Source organism: Macaca thibetana, chromosome 18 (genome assembly GCF_024542745.1).
Source record: "Macaca thibetana thibetana isolate TM-01 chromosome 18, ASM2454274v1, whole genome shotgun sequence".
Taxonomy (NCBI): Eukaryota; Metazoa; Chordata; class Mammalia; order Primates; family Cercopithecidae; genus Macaca; species Macaca thibetana.
This window is the reverse complement of record NC_065595.1, coordinates 19500008-19512302: the sequence shown is the minus strand read 5'-3', so window position 1 is coordinate 19512302 and position 12295 is coordinate 19500008. Positions and strand designations below refer to the sequence as shown.

General features: G+C 40.0%; 1 pseudogene; it reads left to right on the top strand.

Annotated features, from left to right (window-relative positions):
* Window positions 1-5605: 5605 nt before the first annotated feature.
* LOC126941395 (C-terminal-binding protein 2-like) lies at window positions 5606-6976 on the top strand (annotated as a pseudogene).
* The last annotated feature ends 5319 nt before the right edge of the window (window positions 6977-12295 follow it).

The window sequence follows — 12295 nt, the reverse complement described above, 5'->3', positions numbered from 1 at the left end:
ATTAATGATAAAATATATGGAAAGCAATAAATGAAGCTGCTCATTAGACATAAATGAAGGAGAGAGAGTAAGAGAAAAAGTGATTTTACAGATATGATGAAAAGGGTCCTATATTTTACAAACAAGAGCCACATGGAAAATTTCACATCTGTTTTGGCAGAAGATCTTGAAGTACGAAAATAACTGAGTTACAAAAATCTGGGAGAAGTTAGTGTTAATAGGATCTGATTTCATGGACTTCTGACTGACTCTTCTCAGGGAAGGGAAAACAGACAAGCTCATATTAGTGCTTCTTTCCTTAATTTCAAATGACTGGTCAACCATTGAGCCTTCTATGCTTGTTTCCATGACAACAAAAATGTGGAAAGACAGAAACTATTAAGCATGGCTTTTAAGAAACACAATTACTTATTTTGTAATGTGATGTACGTAACAGAAAATGGCAGTGCAACATGTTGCTCCAAAAGGCTCCATTTGAGTGCTCCTTTAAATTAAGTTGTCTTTCTAACCATCTCATCAAGTGTTAGGGTAGTAAACCCTAGTGAACAGCTAGACCTTGATCCAGTGATCCTCCTAGGCTATTGTTTCTTCAGGTTACAAAAATTCCTACTATGTTCTTCACTGAGAAGCTACCGTGATGCTCAGTACACAATTATTGCCAGTTTGATAGTTTTGTTTACCTAAAGCAGAAGAGAAAGTTCTTGCTCAATTGGCTTTTGGAGACAGTCATCTGAGCTATGACTCCTGTCTTTACATATATATTCCCACTACTGGTTTAGATCACTCATAAGAATTTCTTCCCAAATCATAATTCCTCTTTTAATATATATATTTCTTGTATTCCACTCTACAGTGGCAGAGACTATTTCTAGAATTTCCCTTTGTAACTAGTGCCAATAACATGACCATCAAAAATATAATTCACGTATGTTCACTGATAGTACTGAATACATTGCATTGAAATGATATACTTGGCTATCTGCATCTCACTAGACAATAATTGCTTCTGGGTTGGGGATGGTGTTTTATTCTATTTCTGGTAATAACAGGAGTATAGTGATGCCTACTATATCCATGAATATAATGTGCTCAGTTATACAAAGGTAATGCTTCAAGGTTTTGATAATAATATAGGATGCTAAAATTTACAATTGTAGAGAATAGTTATTCTCTGCATTTCTTTATACAACAGGTGACATTTCTCATCTCCTGTTCATGGTAAAGAAGATAAATGGTAGAGAATGCATGATAGTTTAATACAAAAAACATACAGTACATAAACTACATTTACAGCATAATTACATGTAATCAGAGGCAAATTGTGGTTCTTTCATTAATTGGATATGGCCCTAAAGAAGTCATGTAATATACTGAATTCCAAGGTTTTAAGTGGGTGTATAATTAGGAAGCAAAACCAGAATTTTAAAATATAATGACTTTGATTACCTTCAGCACATTATGGTGCCAAGGTTTTTATGACATTCTCCTCAATCATTTAGCAGTTTTCTGCTGTACTCAATTAGACAAAGATTACTTGGCTGAGGTTCAGTGCTTTGGGTGTTCTGACCTTGTTTTTCTGTTGGTACTTCTTTAACTCTGGGTCTTGATACTTGTATATTGGTCGAATCTAGTGTTTTTTTCCAGGGCAATTTTTAAAAGTACAAATGCATGGACTCCCCAAAGACAAATTAAGTCAGAATTTTTAACAGTGTGATCACAATATTATTTTCTAAAGTATCGCTAGTGATTCAAAAATGCACTTAAAGTTGAATCATTGCTCTATATGCCAATAAAGGTAAATAGAAAAGCCTGACCTCATTGAGTTCTATCCCTGGAATAGCCATCAAGGAATTGGCTACTTTCTAGAGACAATAAATTTAGTTTTATAAATACATATACATGTATGTGTGCGTGTGTCTTCGCTATTTTAGTAAATATTATGTTGTGAAAATTAAATATAAAAATCAAATTACATAGACTGAAACTTTAATGGATATTTCAATGAACAGCTCCTTCCATATTATAATTTTGTAGATAAATGCAAATTCAAGTAGTTTAACATAAAAAATATAAATGAAGAATTAAAATGTGAATGCAATAATATAACATATAAGTAAACATTTTCAAAGAATGTACATATTTAGATCAAGAGAAGTCACCATAGTACACAATTATTGGATACAACATTCTGTTCTACCACAACAACTGGTGAAAGATTAAATATGTACTTTGAGCTTAAGTAAAGTATCCAAATGACCAAAAGAGGTTGTTGTCTGAGCAATAAATATATTAACACTATGATCTATGAAATTTGGATATAGGTTTTAGATTCAAAATACATGCTGTTGAAGAAAGCCATCTAATGTCTAGAGAAGTAATTACAGATGATCTCTGACTTACAAAGTTTCTGCTTATACTTTTTTGACCCTATGATAACACAAAAATCATACAAATTCAGAAAAAAACAAACTTCAAATTTTGAATTTTGTTCTTTTGCTGTGCTAGCGATATGCAATGCCATCCTTTGTTCAATGTTGGGCAACAAAGCCACAGCTCCCAGTCAGCCCCACACTCAGGAGGGTCAATAATCAATACTCTGCTGGGTACTGTGTTGCCAGATGATTTTGCCCAATTATAGGCTAATATAAGCACTCCGAGCACTTTTAAGGTAGACTAGGCAGCGCTGTGATGTTCCGTATGCTGAGTGTGTTAAATGTGTTTTCCAATTATGATATTTTCATACAACCCCATCGTAAGTAGAGGAATGTATTAGTTCATTCTCATGCTGCTAATAAAGACATAACTGAGACTGGATAATTTATAAAGGAAAGAGGTTTAATTGATTCACAGTTCATCACGGTGGGGGAGGCCTCAGGAAACTTACAATCATTGTGGAAGGGGAAGCAAACACGTACTTCCTCACACAGTGGCAGCAAGGAGAAGTGGCGATCGAAAGGGAGAAAAGCCCCTTATAAAACCATCAGATATCGTGAGAACTCATACACCATCCTGAGAACAGCAGCATGGGAGTAACGGCCCTGGTGACTCAATTACCTCCCGCCAGATCCCTCCCAAGACAGGCAGGGAGTATGGGAACTACAATTCAAGATGAGATGTGGGTGTGGACGTAGCCAAACCATATCAAGGAACATCTGTATTCATTCCTGAATAAAAATTGCTGAATCTGTTTTAATCATATCTCTCCCTAAGCAAAATGAAACATGTAATTTCGAACTACAGAATGCAATCATTCCTCAGTATGTGAGGAGGATGGATTCCAGGACACCAATGAACAACAAAATCTGAGGTTGCTCAAGTTCCTTATATAAAACGGTGTTGTATTTGCATGTAACGTATATACATTCTTTTGCATACTTTAAGCTCAAGAGTACTTATGATACCTAAAACAATGTAAATGTTACATAAATAGTTGTTATACTATGTTGTTTTTTAATGTTTTTGTTGTTGTTTTTTCATTGAAAAAAAAAGGTCTTCCATCCATGGTTGGTTGAATCTGAGGATGTTTTGCAGATACAGAGGGCTGACTATATAAGCAAAAATCATTTTAATGATACTTAAAGATCTAATGTAAATGACTTATATTTTAGTTAAAGAGCTTATTTTATTTCTCCATAGTCTACGGATGGCATCAACTAAATTGAGAAAACATAAAGCCAGCTACTTAAAAGAAGCAACAAGAGATTGATCTATTTCAGTTCAGAGAAAGAATAAGAAACTGGTAACAACAGCCCCTTCTCTCTAGAATTCCATTCAATGGTTAAACTTGGGGTTGAGTTTTCTGTCCCTCTCCATGAACAAGCAAAACAACCAAAGAGTTAATAACTTTTCCTAGACCAGGACTCAGCTGTAAGGGAAAAGCTTGTCTGGAAGAGCTGAAGAAGTGGTGTGAGGTTTTCTGAGATTACCTAACAGAACATTATTTGGTGATAGTTACACTAAAAGCCAAGACTTTACCACTATACAATATATCCATGTAACAAAACTGACCATGTGGCCAGGCGCGGTGGCTCACGCCTGTAATCCCAGCACTTTGGGAGGCCTAGATGGGCGGATCACGAGGTCAGGAGATCGAGACCATTCTGGCTAACATGGTGAAACCCCGTTTCTACTAAAAATACAAAAAAATTAGCCAGGCGTGGTGGCAGGCGCCTGTAGTCCCAGCTATTCGGGAGGCTGAGCCAGGAGAATGGCATGAACCCGGGAGGCGGAGCTTGCAGTGAGCCCAGATCGCACCACCGCACTCCAACCCGGGCGACTGAGCAAGACTCCGTCTCAAAAAAAAAAAAGGAAGAAGAAGAAAAGAAAAAAAAAAACTGACCATGTACCCCTTAAGATTATATAAATAAAATTTTTAAAAAGAAAAAAACTTGTAACAATTTAATATCGTGCATTGATAAAAGAAATACTTGTATGAAATTTTTGACCTCCAAAAATATATGACTTCTATGTTGCTGACGTAAGTTTAATATTAAATTTATATTAATATTTAATTTTAAGAAATTGAAATCCTCTTACCAAATTATTTCCCAGATAATCTGAATAACTAAAACAAACCTCTAGAAATATGATCCATAAAAACCACAGAAGTACAAGTTAACCCTTGCAATGAAAAGGTGCCTCAAATACAGATTCTAAATATATTTAAAGTTATTTATTTATTTATTTATTTATTTGAGACGGAGTTTTGCTCTTTTTGCCCAGGCTGGAGTGCAATGGCACCATCTCGGCTCACTGCAAACTCTGCCTCCCGGTTTCAAGCGATTCTTCTGCCTCAGCCTCCTGAGTAGCTGGGATTAAAGCGCCCGCCACCGCGCCTGGCTAATTTTGTACTTTGTAGTAGAGACAAGGTTTCTCCATGTTGGTCGGGCTGGTCTCGAACTCCGACCTCTAGTGATCCGCCCGCCTCGACGTCCCAAAGTGCTGGGATTACAGGCATGACACCGTGCCCGGCTATGATTTTTTATATTATAATAAAATTCAGAGAAAAAAAAAAAAGAATGCCAGTAATTTTTAAAAGTATTTTACCATAATTTTCTCAAGAAGAAAAGAAAATTAGAAGAAAGTAAAAAACATGGTGCTGGACCGGCCAGCTCGGAGCCAGGGTGGCGGGGGTCCAGCCGGACGTCCCCTCATGCCAGCGGGGTCTCTGGCGCCCCTCTGGTCAGCGGGGCCCCAGCAGGGGAGGAGCTGCGAGACCACACGGGACACCGGGGTGGGCCCCCAGCCTGGAGCCAATGGCTTGGAGCAGGGGCTGGGACCTGGCAGCACCGGGCCAGAGCCCCCTCTATCCCTGGCCATCGCGGACTCCGGGCGCTCCATACCTGGGGTGGCAGTGAGGTTCGTTGATTGAATGAGCAATGGTGGCCCAGTTGCAAGCAAACGGGTTTCATCACCTTAAATGGTTTTGAATGAATGAAGCCATATTTGCTTAAAAAGACGTACAGCCCATCGTGTGACCTACAGAGTTTGTGGACAGATTTATATTGGGTTCATAGTGGCATCATGCGCGCAGACTCCTGCGAGTTCCCCAAGTTCTTAGAGGACTGCCTTGCCTTTTGATCTGAGTTGCAAAGTTCCATAAAGAATGGCCAGTGTGGATAAGTAGAAAGTTAAGAGAGAGCGAGTGCACCGAATCTGTGAATGTATCCGCCCCCAGGTCATGAACGGCCCCCTGCACTCCATCCCCGCCCTGGGTGTCGCTGCTAGACTGCGCGACTGCACCGTGGAGATGCCCATCCCAAAGGACCTGGCCACCATGGCCTTCTGTGATGCGCACTCCACGCAGGAGATCCACGAGATGGTTTTACATGAAGCCGTGGATGCCATGAGGTACCACACCATCACCTGCACCAGGGAGGACCTGGAGAAGTTCAAGGCCCTGAGAGTGACTGTGCGGACAGGCAGTGACTATGACAACGTGGACAAATCAAGGCTGCGGGCGAGCTCGGGATTGCTGTGTGCAACATGCCCTCGGCAGTTGTGGAAGAGACACCCAACTCAACCATCTGCCACATCCTCAGTCTGTACGGGAGGAACACGTGGCTGTACCAGGCACGGCTGGAAGGCACGTGTGTTACAGCGTGGAGCAGATCCGAGAGGGGGCCTCGGGAGGGGCTCGCATCGGTGGAGAGACGCTGGGGCCTCATCGGCTTTGGTAGCACAGGGCAGGAAGTTGCAGTTCGAGCCAAGGCCTTTGGATTCAGCATCATATTATATGACCCTTATTGCAGGATGGGATAGAGCGGTCCCTGGGCGTCTACACCCTGCAGGATTTGCTGTGTCAGAGTGACTGCGTCTCCTTGCACTGCAAGCTCAACAAACAAAACCACCACCTTATCAATGACTATGACTATAAACCAGATGAGGTAGGGAGCATTCCTTGTGAACGCAGCCCGTGGTGGCCTGGTGGACGAGAAAGCCTTAGCACAGGCCCTCAATGATGGCAAGATAAGAAGGCAGCTCTTGACGTGCACCAGTTGGAGCCCTTTAGCTTTGCTCAGGGTTCGTTGAAGGATGCGCAGAATCTCATCTGCACTCCTCACGCGACCTGGTAGGTACAGCCAGCAGAGGCGGCTGCCACCGAGATCCGCCGAATCATCATAGGTCGCATCCCAGAAAGCTTAAGAAACTGTGTGAACAAGGAATTCTTTGTCACATCAGTGCCTTGGTCAGTAATAGGCCAGCAAGCAATTCATCCCGAGCTCAATGGTGCCACATACAGATATCCGCCAGGCATCGTGGGCGTGGCTCCAGGAGAACTTCCTGCAGCCTTGGAAGGGATCATCCCTGGAGGCATCCCAGTGACTCACAACCTCCCCACAGTGCTGCATCCTTCCCAAGCTCCCTCTCCCAACCAGCCCACAAAACATGGGGACAATCGAGAGCACCCCAACGAGCAATAGCAGAGAATGCTTGAAGGTAATCATTCAGATACACTTGGGGCCAAGAGACAGTGAAAAATTGATGAACTCGGAGAAAATGAATCTGACGGTCTTTTTAACTGATTCTGGACATATATGCATTATTGATGTTGCAGTGTTAAAACTACAAGAGCTAAAACCTGGATGTCGTCTGCTTACGGAAGCGCTGAAAGAATAGGATGTGATTTATTGATGACCTGCTTCTGTCACTGTGTCTTAAGTCTTTCATCTTAACCACCAAGAATAAATAGAGCTTTTTCCTTTATCAGCCCTTTGGCCACATCAGGTCCTGAACACCCTGCTCTAGAATGTTGCGTCAAGAGTTCAAACACCAAAATAAAAAACACTAAGAGGAAATCCCCATCTGTCTACAGAGGCTGGTTACCTCTTTTTGCTAAGAGGAAGATCACATGACTACAAAATGGGGAGAGAACGGTTTGCCTGTGGTAGACACCTGCGCGCATAGGACTGAAGACACTAAAGGCTTCTGTACAGAGAAGTATCTCACACCTGAACTGCATTCTGAGCCGGCAAGTTGGTTGTAAGTTCAGTAAAATCTTCTGATTATGTGAAAAAAAAAAAAGTATTACGTTTCACAAGCTGTTTGTACTCAGATATACTTTCTCAGTTTCAGATCCTCTGCTATTTTACTGAGTGGAAAGTCTTGAGCTAAAAGGTTCAAGAAGAATAATGTTGCATTTCCTTATTTCTCGGGAAAGACTTTTTATGGTAACTCATCAGATTGTCTATGAACAAACCAACTTTTTTTAGACATTAATAAAGCCTTTTCTTCACATGATATTTTACACGAGAACACTTCAGATGTATTAGATATGGTTGATTTTAACAAATCCTATTAGATTTCTATCAACTAGTTCCATGTTCCATTCATAGCCTCTCGTGAGTCATTGTCTTTTTATTTAAAACGATGGCCTATTTTGAGCCTTTCTATAAGTACATTCCTATTTTAGTGACAAAAGAAAAACTTTAAAATTGTTCCAAACAGAAAAATAATGGCTATCAGGAATATGTTTTGTTTTAGTGTGAGTTACCGTTACTATATTTGTTTATTGTAAAGGTGGACATTTAGCATTCAGTGCAGTTTTCAATAAAAAATAATTTAAAACATACAGAAGTTGATTAAGTGCTTTATTGCCCTGCCAAGAGGAAAATATATCAGGTCCTGGTGGGTTTACAGATGGGTTTTACACTCCCTGAAGGAAGAGATGATCCCAACTTGATAGAAACTATACTTTAAAACAGCATTAAAATAAAGAAAAGCTTGCAATCGGTTTTATGTATGTATTCTGTTTCAATAAAACCAGAATAAGGCCAGGCATGGTGACTCATGCCTTTAATCTCAGCACTTTGAGCTGAGGTGGTTGGATCACCAGAGGTCAGGAGTTTGAGACCAGCCTGACCAACAAGGTGAAACCCCATTTCTACTGAAAACAATAGAAACATTAGCAAGGCGTGGTGGCAGGTGCCCATAGTCCCAACTTCTTGGGAGGCTGAAACAGGAGAATTGCTTGAACCCCAGAGGTGGAGGTTGCAGTAAGCCAAGATGGCACCACTGCACTGCAGCCTTGGTGACAGAGTGAGACTATGTCAAAAAAAAAAGATATAAATATAATATATTTACATTAATTATATAATTATATATAAATATAATTTTATAATACATACAATTATATTTAATACCACACTCCTGTGTGGACATTGAGGCATATAATTCAAATCATGGTTAGGAGATTATGTGCAACTAAAAGAAGACTCAATATCTACAATGAATGTTCCTTTAATCAGTCTGGAAATTCAAAGCAATTTCAATCAAATTATCAACAGGTGTATTTTGTTTACTTTTTGAAACTTTACGATTTGATTTCAAACTTCTTACAAAGGAGCCACCAGAAATAGTCAAGTCATTCTGAAGTATAAAGAATAACAACTTGCCCTATAGAGTAATAAAATTTGCCATAAAAATCAAGTAATCCAGATACTGGGATATTGGCACAATAGTAGATCAATAAATCTCTAGATGACTAGAACTGAAAGTTAAAATTCACATATACATAATAAAAAGGTAAAAATGTGGGCAGGCAAGATACACATTAGTTTTAGGATTAACAATTTCCTTCTTGAGAAGGAGGGTGAGTAATGAGTAAATATTTCAAAAGGTATTTTTAATAGCATACGGAATGTTATATTTCTTTAAGTAATCTCAAGTAAATATGAAAACTTAAGGATTATTTATCTGCATGATGGGTGAATGGATATTTGTTAAATAGTTTCTTCATGATACTGAAATATTTCACAATACAAACAAATTAAAAACTCATTTACTACACAGGTAGTAACAGAACTTGAATTTTAGACTCTCCTCGGCCTTCAAGTCTCTCTGTAAACTTCACTGTCTAAATATTACTTTTCTCATTTGTAAAATAAAACTGTCAGAATAGATCTGTAGTTTAAAGCCATAGTCCATGCCCTAAACCCCAAATGACAATGTTCCTGTTTGTTCCAACCTATGTAATTTCCAGGAATTTCAATGGGTCTTGACTTTTAGCTGTATTTATCAGTCAGCCTTTATTTGTCAAATAAGTAACTACAGTTCTTAACTCCCCTTGCTTATTCCTCCAAGAAGGAGGCAATTATTATGACATCTCCAATGTAATGCACTAACTGGTCCTTAATGGTTACCATTTCCAAGTTTATCCTCACCTAATTACGGCAACATGCCCGTAACTTCACATATCCCTTTGGGAAAACAGCAAATGTATACTGGGTTCCATTCAAAAGATTGCAAACAGAGCCTGGCTAGACTTCAATTCTGTATTGAAAGGAAGGCATTAGCTAGGCCTGTAAAGAAGACATGCCAGTCCCTCGCTGATTCTCTCACCCTTCTTGTACAGTCTTTTCTATATACGATTCAGCTGAAAAATGAAGATACCATCTTGTTTAATCCTCTACTCCTAACTTCCAGAGTGTCTGTTTTGCATAATGACCAGATAGGACTATTAAAAGGGGATTTAGCGGGAAATAATACTCCTACTATAACCATTCTCTTAACCAGAGGAGTGATCTCTTGCTGCCCTCCAGGTAAGTTGTTACTTAGCATGATCAATTAGAACTAGGAAAAGGACAGGCTTAGACAATATCCCTGATGTAAAGAATAAAGACAACATGACCATTCACTCATTATATCCATTCCAGTATTGCATTTTAGTAAAGCTGCTAAGGCTTCAGGGTAATCTCTTCAGTTATTTGTAACACAACCCAATTTGGAAGTCAACCCATTCTTTAATCTCCTCCTATACAGCATTTCCATAAGTTCCTTTCATCACTGGGCCTTTCATTGCACCATCCTTATTCCCCAAGGATTACCGTACCTTGAGCTGTACCATACCTTGCAAAATTAAAGTGCATTGCATACCACTCACTTTCCATTTGACTCAAATTGTTACCTCAGACCCGGGATTTCCCACCAAGAATTGGACAATTGGGTGAGCAGATCATGGGCTCTCAATCCTTTACAGATTCTATTACTTTAATTGAGGGTAAAATCAGCCCTGGTTCAAATATTTTTTCATTCTAAACCTCAATCCTTATAAATTAACTTGAATTCCTCACAGCCTTGGAGTATAAGAATGGATCATGTCATCTTCATTTAAGGGTGCTGAGTTTTCTTCTGGCGGGCACTCCAGTTACTGGGGTTACATTTGAGCTTGTCAGGCTTGGTTTTATTCTTTATTATGGTAATCAATTTCAGTTTCTAATTTAATCCTTAGGTATATGTGCTTATTTTGGAGCTTGATCCTTAGTTTTAAAACCTTTCCTTTGTGGAGTCTCAAAAGAATGTCCAAGGTGCTCAACCGGGCTGCTTCACTCTTCCTGGGCTGGGAGTCACGGTCCCTGGGAGCCTCACAGCAACACTCACTGTTAAGCCTTACAGGATCTCTTCCAGCACACCCACAACCCAGCCCAGCAGACCTGCTGCGAATCCACACTCAGACTTCCCCAGTCTCCCTCTGTGCAACTGCCTCTTCTCTGATATACCAGTTTCCCAAATCCCAGCTGATTCAGCAGTCAGTGCTTCCGCTGTGTCATCTCAGTCCAGCAAGACCCCACTGACTTGAGCTGCACCTCCTGGTAAGGTGCCCTGAAAGTGCCCCAGGCAGAAAGGGTGATCAATGCGGTTTACACAGTTTTCTCTTAAAGAGCATGGTTTTGCACTGACTTTTGTTCGATGCAAGAAAACCATTGCCTCATATGTTGTATGGTTTTACAGTCCCTCATGACGGGAGGGCAAGAACAGTGCCTGTCACTCTGTCAGGCTGGAAGTGGACATCTGACAGTCTTTTTCCAGTGTGATTTGTTTTTAATAGCCCACATTCAGTATATTTTCATGAACGTGCCAGTAGATGTCAGCAAACGCAAGGCAGTAATATATGAATTTTGTAATGGCTGCCAAAACTTCAATTAGCAAAGTCACAGTTCCATCAAACATCTCAATTTTCTAAATGTAATGACTCCACCTATAATTCTGTTTGGGGGGTGGTGGGTGGGGTTGGATTGCTGGAAGTGAAAAGAAGAATCTGATCTGCCAGATTAACGATCGATCTCCAAGTCACTCAATTGCTCTGACCTGTCGTACCGGGCCCTGTGAAGTCAAACTCAGAGGACTATTCACAGAAAAAAATGCTATGCAGTGGTTTATTTAGTTCCATCTTGAAGGGGACAGTACCCTATTACACCAGATTTCTGAATAAGGTGGTGGCCTCCTTATCCATTTCTGCAGGTGTGCCCTCAAGACTGACTAAACCTTAGACAGGACAGGCATGGTCCTGTCTCCAGCCTGACATTTTGCTTACATTTATAAAACATGTGAGTTCTTTTTCTGCCCTTTGAGATGTAAATCTTTCAAAAATTTTCTTACCAGTTTTACATCACAGGACTTTCTCAAGAACTTGGGACCATTCCTTTGAAATGTAATCACAAGGGAAGATAGCTCCTTCATCTCCCAGTTTCTGTCAGAAGACAGAAGCCTAACTTCAGAGGACACCACGTTGTAAAACTACCTTCTGCCATGAAGATATGGAAATGTTTATTTTTCATCTGAGTAATGCCAATTAGCAAACAGAGATGCCCTATAATCTTCCTACTCCACCTCTCAAAGAGTCTCCAGCCCTTTGTTTCAGCAGAAGTGAGCTCAAACGGAGTTTTGGACTTTCTCTCATATTGCCATAGCCTTGAATAGTCTTCCGTTACCTGTTTGTGCAACTTTGGCTTTAGCATACTAAACTGGGATTTATTTAAAAATCTTTAAGTTATCCTTTGCAAAAAAAAGTGTGGTA